This window comes from Mustelus asterias, chromosome 12 (genome assembly GCF_964213995.1).
Source record: "Mustelus asterias chromosome 12, sMusAst1.hap1.1, whole genome shotgun sequence".
Taxonomy (NCBI): domain Eukaryota; kingdom Metazoa; phylum Chordata; class Chondrichthyes; order Carcharhiniformes; family Triakidae; genus Mustelus; species Mustelus asterias.
This window is the reverse complement of record NC_135812.1, coordinates 13,466,323-13,474,340: the sequence shown is the minus strand read 5'-3', so window position 1 is coordinate 13,474,340 and position 8,018 is coordinate 13,466,323. Positions and strand designations below refer to the sequence as shown.

The window sequence follows — 8,018 nt, the reverse complement described above, 5'->3', positions numbered from 1 at the left end:
TTCGTGGTGGGAGATACAGGAAGGATATCAGAGGTAGGTTCTTTACGCAGAGAGTGGTTGGGGTGTGGAATGGACTGCCTGCAGTGATAGTGGAGTCAGACACTTTAGGAACATTTAAGCGGTTATTGGATAGGCACATGGAGCACACCAGGATGATAGGGAGTGGGATAGCTTGATCTTGGTTTTAGATAAAGCTCAGCACAACATCGTGGGCCGAAGGGCCTGTTCTGTGCTGTACTGTTCTATGTTCTAAAGATATACAATGCCAGTTTGGACCAGTATTCTTATTTGCTTGTTTTACTGGTGTTCCATTTTAAGGTATACAAGACCAGTTCAGACCAGTATTCTTATTTCTCTGTTTTACTGGTGTTCCATTTTAAAGTATACAAGACCAGTTCAGACCAGTATTCTTATTTCTCTGTTTTACTGGTGTTCCATTTTAAGGTATACAAGACCAGTTCAGACCAGTATTCTTATTTCTCTGTTTTACTGGTGTTCCATTTTAAAGTATACAAGGCCAGTATTATTTGCCCACTTCACTGCCTTTTCCTTCTGGGACGCACTGAATTGTGCCACAGGGACTGCAGTGGTTGAAGAAGATGGTTCACCCTCACCTTCTCAAGGGCAATAAATGTTGACCTTGTCTGGGGACCCTCGCAAGAATAAGAAGTGTCAGTGGTGAAGATGGCGTTGAGTTGGGAATTCCGGGATTGTGTGCAAGCTCCCCCCCCCCCCCTAGGAAGGACTCTGGAGCCAGGTTGGTAGTTCTCATGCACCTGCTGCCCTTGTCCTGCTGGGTGGTAGAGATTGCTAGGGAGGTTTCCCAACGAATAAGAGTGCTCCTGTCTGCAATGTTAGATCAACTGGAAACTCAGGGGGTGGGAGGACTGCAGGAGGAACGTGGTTGATTGAATGAGTGAGATCAGTGCGTCCCCAGGGAAGCTGCCCTGATCTTCCGGTCACGTTGCACCGTGTTTACGGCGGCGGATCAGCTGTTGTGGCGGAGTGAGGAGGGGGGGGGCTCAGCCCCCGTTCCGCCCTTCAACCCACACTCCAGGCTGGACTGGGGATCCGGGGGATGTGCCGCTGCTGGGGGAGCTCGGCTCTGATACCCTGCGATGGTTAATACATTTGCAAACCCCTCTCCCTGTGTGTGAAAGAGAAGTCCTTGGGATTGTGCCTTTGTTCGGAGCTGCAGGGGGACCAGGTTCAGAGACTGGGAGCTTGTGAGTAGACTCTTGTTTATTCCAGTAATTGCACGGTTTGTCATTGCGGCTCGGTTTCGGTCATAAAACATTGGGGTGCAGATGGAAAATCTGCTGCAGCTGTTTCCGAAGGTCAGTTGTTGTCAAGCCTGTGTCCATCCCTGGCGAAGAATATAAACTGTGATGAGTCCCAGCTCCTCTCTTGGCTTTGTTTACAATGGTTCTCTGTGTGCAACCTTCAGCCAGTGTACAGCAAACCTCCTCCAGCCTTGTGTCTGTGTTGGGAATCTCTACCCAACAGCTGAGGGACAGGAATACACTTGTCCTGTAGATTTGTTCAGCCTTCACCCCTTCATCCCCTCTCTCTCTCCAGTCACATCTCCCCCTCTCTGGAACTGCAAACTGTCCCAGCTCCCTCCTGTCCGATGCCTGTCTTTGCCCAGTAGGTCAAGGTGGATTCTATTATAAGAAAATACTTGCATTTATATAGCACCTTTCGCGTCCCGGGGTCATCCCAATGTGCTTTACAGCCGAGTGAAGTATTTAGGGAACCAGCAATCTTCACACACAGCAAGGTCCAAAGCACACAACAATGGGTGAGGGATAAATATTGGGGCAGCACGGTGGCACAGTGGTTAGCACTGCTGCCTCACAGCGTCAGGAACCCGGGTTCGATTCCCGGCTTGGGTCACTGTCAGTGCAGAGTTTGCACTTTCTCCCCGTGTCTGCATGGGTTTCCTCTGGGTGCTCTGGTTTCTTCCCACAGTCCGAAAGATGTGCTGGTTAGGTGCATTGGCCATGCTAAATTCTCCCTCAGTGTACCCCAACTGGCGCCGGAGTGTGGCGACTAGGGGATTTTCACAGTAACTTCATTGCAGTGTTAATGTAAGCCTACTTGTGACACTAGTAAATAAATGTATTTTTAAAAATGCAACCCTTTCACTCTTCATCAAGTAGCATGAGATCTTTTATTGCCCCCTGTGAGAGCAGATGAGCTGTTTATATTTCCAACAGGTAGACTGTTGTAGTTTACTCTGCAAAGGCATTCTAATCAGAGTGTGTGCACAGTGATAAGTGAAGCATTAGCTGTCCAGTTGGACTGAATGAAATACCATTGTGACCTGTGATATTATTCACCTTTATTAACTCTTCCTCACTGCCAACTTGGCTAACCCCAACTGGACCACTCCCAACAATATAGCTCTCCCACAGTACTGCACTGAAGTGTTAGCTGAGATTGGAACTTGAATTCCTTCATTTCTTAAGGCAAGTGTGCCACCAACAATTCCTGTACACAAATTATAGAATCCCTTCCAGAGGCCATTGGGCCCATTGAGCCTGTACCGGCAACAATCCCACCCAGGCCCTATCCCTGTAACTCCACGTATTTATCCTGCTAATCTCCCTGACATCAAAGGCAATTTAGCATGGCCAATCCACCTGACCTGCACATCTTTGGACGGTGGGAGGAAACCGGAGCACCCGGAGGAAACCCACGCAGACAAGGGGAGAACGTGCAAACTCCACACAGACAGTCATCCAAGGCCGGAATTGACAGGGTCCCTGGCGCTGTGAGGCAGCAGTGCTAACCACTGCGCATTGATTTCCTGTGTTGAGGTCAGTAGGCGAGTTTGCCATTTTTATCATTGGACTGCCTTGGACTATGTCACCATATTTATAATTGTATTTTCTATGATCTTGCTCCAGTCATGGTGGCACAGTGGTTGGCACTGCTGCCTCACAGGGAGATTCTGAGTCGGTGCAGACTTGATGGACCAAATGGCCTCCTTCTTCACTGTAGGGATTCTATGTGCCAGGTTTTCTGTGTTTCCACAAGACTTTCTGTGCTATTACTATTTATAAGTGGCAAGCCATCATTATTTTCTGTGTCTGGCCCCATGCGCTTCAGAATAAAACAAGTAGAAATTGAGCTTTACTGAATCTCAACCTCAGTTGGCCTTTTGGCCACTTGCTCTTGGATATTTGTTTACATATTCGTGGTAAATAGTGATGGTGAAGGACGGTTTGGTTTCCTGTTTGAGTGTGTTACATTCAGTGATTTTGAGCGTATTTAGTGATCTGTTAACGCCACCTTGTAAGTCAGTGCCGTTTTGCATAGAATGGTGCAAATGTGAGAAAGTTACTCTACTTTTCATTAACCTCTCAAATAAGCAAAATACGTCAGATGCTGGAATCTGAAACAAGAACAGGATGCTGGCAAAACTCAGCAGATCTGGCAGTATTAGTAAGGAGAGAAACAGTTAACGTTTCAAGTCCTTTTGACTCTTCATCAGAACTAAAGAGAGGGAGGAATGTGTTGTATATTAAACTGTAACTGGGAGAGATTGCAACAAGATGTAGCAACCTTAAGAACAAGACTCAGCCTGGTTTGGGGTGGAGGGGGGAAGGTTTATAGATTGAGACAATAAATGTATGGGATATTAAAATAATTTTAAGATGAAGGAGAAGGATTACACTCTAAAGTTGTTGGACTCGAGTGTTGAGTCCTGAGGGCTGTAATGTGCCTAACTGGAAGATGAGATGCTTAAACGCTACCTTGCATGCACAGGCCTACAATACATCACATGCACAAATTAGAAAATAATTAGTAAGAACGATCATAAAATCTGGGCTGGGCTCTTATTTATGACATGCCTCTAGTTCTCTTGACGTCAATGGGCTGAATACCAGGTGGGTTGGTAATAGGCAACCGATGCAACATCATTGGTTTTTCATCACTAACTACCCCAGATGTCACTGAAACTGTGCAAATTCCCTATTTCCTTATCGTTCCTTATCATTACGAACAGATACCTGATCCCTTATCCAGTGTCCCAAAGTCCGGAAGGGCGCTAAAACCAGGTCCTGCCATAGAAACTATAATGCTGTTTGTCATATCTGGGTCACGGTGTACTATACCCCTGCACTTTGGGTCCAGGATTGAAGATGGAAGATGGCCTGGTCTGCCTCTTATTCCCACCTTGCCATCCCCCAACCCAGGATCGAAAATCTCCGTATCCAGTACACATCTGGCCCCGCGCTTCCACGATGCAGGTCTGGTACCTATACGATCTTCAGAATTTAGAGTTTTTGGCCCTACGATGTTTAGAATTTAGGGCCTTTAACACTTTATTATAATTTTCTAAGGCCTAACTACTGCAATTGAGCTCCCTAATTGCACATAGTCATTAGACCATAAGCTATAGGAGCAGAACTAGGCCATTCAGCCCATTGAGTCTGCTCTACCATTCAATCATGGCTGATAAGTTTCTCGACCCCATTCACCCGCCTTTTCCCCGATAGACCGGTGCTTGGTGAACAAGGTGCGTGTGAAATTATCTGATCTCAATCCGTGGGCTGTTTTCTTAACCACCCAGGCACAAACAATAGAACGGGGAGCCTGAAACAATTGAACTCAGGCAAGGGGATGGATGATGCTGAGGGACCAAAGGCAACACAATATCCTCTTAACTCAGAGACTGCGACACATGTACTGAGTGTGTCCAATGGGAAGCGAATGTTGTCAGACTGTTTCAGAAGAGGAGACAAAATTGCTCGTGGTATCCATTGCAAGTAACGATTTTTCTGCTGGCAGCTCAAGTACAAGTGACACTGATACGTCTGAGCAAAGCCTTCCATTGCCTCGACAAATGAGAGTGGGCAACATGGTGGGGAAAAGGGGAGGGGAAAGGGTAACCAGGAAAATCAATGGAAGGGTGAAATCTACCTGTGAACATATTCACATGAAATGCTGACTTGGAAATCATAGAATCCCTACAGTGCAGAAGGAGGCCATTCGGCCCATCGAGTCTGCACTGACCACAATCCCACCCAGGCCTTATTCCCGTAACCCCACGTATTTACCCTGCCAATCCCCCTGGCACTGGGGTTAATTCAACATGGCCAATCAACCTAACCTGGACATCTTTGGAGGAAACCGGAGCACCCGGAGGAAACCCACGCAGGCATGGGGAGAACGTGCAAACTCCACACAGGCGGTGACCCAAGGCCGGAAATGAACCTGGGTCCCTGGGCGCTGTGAGGCAGCAGTGCTAGCCACTGTGCCACCGTGCCGAAATGATTGGTGCATTCTAGCCTGTCGGCAGAGCACTCCACATGGAACAGAAATGCTTTTGTCTTAGAGGGAACCCAGCAATGATGCAGTAAGCAACTCTATCATCGCCTCAATAATAAAAGCCAAGCAAATGTGAGTATTGATTTAAGCACAAGGTAAAAAGCCATCCTGCGATCCGGTGCACTTTTCTCTCATGTTCTGGTCTTTGCAATGTTTTGGGCGTTTAGGGTCCAGGGTGATATTGGAGTTTAAGAGCGTCACATTTTGAGGACAGCTTGCGTAAACTTGGTTTGTATTCTCCTTGAGTCTCGCCAACCATGGAGTGATCTAATCGAGTTGTTTAAACAGATTCGATCGGGCAGGATCACAAAACCAGGTGATCGATGAGGGGATTTGATCTTAAGATTAGAACTTGGCCACTCAGGACGAAAATCTTGAACCACTTTGACATACTTAAAGTGATAGAAATAAGGAACTCTCTTCAGCAGATGCTGGGACAATCCGAGCTTTCAAGATCGAGATTGATAGATTTTTGAAGGAAATTAAGAGGTTTGGAGCCAAAATGGGTAAATAGATGGAGGTCAGCCAAAATCTCCTCAATGAAAAGCTTCCTCCTGATCCTATCTTCCACATCCCTGTGACCCACAGTTTAGAGACATACAAATTCTAACTGGATAACAAAAGGTGAAATCATAGAATCCATAGAATTCTAGAATCCTACAGTACAGAAGGAGGACATTTAGCCCATCGAGTCTGCACCGACCACAATCCCACCCAGGCCCTATCCCCATAGTCCCATGCATTTACCCTAGCTAATCTGCCTGACACTAAGGGACAATTTAATACGGCCAATCATCCTAACCCGCACATCTTTGGACTGTGGGAGGAAACTGGAGCACCCGGAGGAAACCCACGCAGAGACGGAGAACGTGCAAACTCCACACAGACAGTGACCCAAGACGGGAATCAAACCCAGGTCCCTGGCGCTGTGAGGCAGCAGTGTTAGCCACTGTGCCGCGACATAATAGAGGGGGAGGTGATGGCCTAATGGTATTATCGCTTGACTATTAATCTAGAAACTCAGCTAATGTTCTGGGGACCCGGGTTCAAATCCTGCCATGGCAGCTGGTGGAATTTGAATTCAATAAAAAAAAATCTGGAACTAAGAATCTACTGATGACCTTGAAACCATTGTCGATTGTTGGGAAAAACCCGTGTGGTTCAGTAATGTCCTTCAGAGAAGGAAATCTGCCATCCTTACCTGGTCTGGCCTGCATGCAATTTCAGAGCAATGTGGTTGATTTGCAACTGCCCTCGGGCAACTAGAGATGGGCAATAAATGCTGGCCAACCAGTGACGCCCATGTCCCACAAATTAATAAAAAATCGTACCCATTGCCAGCTCATTTTGGGGGTTTTTCTTGTATGTGTCACAAGCTGCTTGGGTGGAAGCCAGAGAAAATAAAATGGAGAGTTAATAAAAAAGTGTGAAAGTCAGATCATTTTGCACTGTAACTGTCAACATAGGGAAAATGTAAGGAGTCCACTCTAGATAGGATCAGATAGAATGATATTGACTACAAGGTGACAGAGTGGTTAGCACTGTTGCCTCACAGTGCCAGGGACCTGGGTTCGATTCCCGGCTTGGGTCGCTGTCTGTGCGGAGTCTGCACGTTCTCCCCGTGTCTGCGTGGGTTTCCTCCCACAGTCCAAAAGATGTGCGGGTTAGGTGGATTGGCCAAATTGCTAAATTGCCCCTTAGTGTCCAAAGATGTGTTGGTTAGGGGGATTAGCGATGTAAATACGTGGGGTTACAGCAAAGGGCCTGGGTCAGAGAGTCAGTGCAGATTCAATGGGCTGAATGGCCTTGTTCTGCACTGCAGGGATTCTCTGAATTTGACATTTAAATTAGGAATCATTCTGAGTGACATTTAAATGTCAATGTTGCTACATATTCTTCACCACTAATTCAAACCTTTGAGGCATTCTATTATCTGATATGAATTAAAAAAATAATTGCCCCATTTTCATTTGCTCAAATGTTTTATTTATGACCCTAAATTGGAACTTGGCTCGTCACCTGCTCTCACACACATTCCTAACTGTCTCGGTGCTTCACACTGGTGACATTTTCATCTGGGATTGTAAGGAAATGTTCCACTTGTAAATGGCATTTCAGTTCGATTCTGGTTATCAAGCTCATACCTCCCTATGTGATCAAATCCATGTCTTCCTCATCATGGTGGGGAGTCAATGGTATTGAAGCTGGACTAGTAATCCAGAGACCCAGGGTAATGCTCTAGAAACCCGTGTTCGAATCCCACCATGGTAGATGGTGAAATTTGAATTCAATAAAAAATCTAATGTTGAACGTTGTAAAAACCCATCTGGTTCACTAATGTCCCTTTAGGGAAGGAAATCTGCCGTCCTTACCTTGGCTGGCCTACATGTGACTCCAGAGCCCACAGCAATGTGGTTGATTCTTAACTGCCCTCAGGGATGGACAATAAGTGCTGGCCCAGCCAGCGGCGCCCACATCTCATGAATAAATAAAACAAACCTTCACTTGCAGGTTACTGGTGGTGAACACAGAAAGAAAGGGTTTTCATTGTGGATTTTCTTATTTATTCATTCATGGGGCATTGGCGTGGCTGGCTGGCCAACATTTATTGCCCATCCCAAGTTGCCCTTATTCAGAGGGCAGTTGAGATTCAACCACACTGTTGTGGCTCTGTAGGC

The 8,018-nt window shown here is 46.4% G+C and overlaps 1 protein-coding gene across 1 annotated transcript in view; it reads left to right on the top strand.

Annotated features, from left to right (window-relative positions):
- Positions 1–1,002: 1,002 nt before the first annotated feature.
- Positions 1,003–8,018, top strand: part of ccdc92ba (coiled-coil domain containing 92Ba) — a 90,228-nt gene continuing 83,212 nt past the window's right edge. Inside the window, exon 1 of the mRNA XM_078224815.1 lies at positions 1,003–1,226. The gene's annotated coding sequence lies outside the window, so the exon portion shown is untranslated. The remainder of the gene's footprint in view (positions 1,227–8,018) is intronic.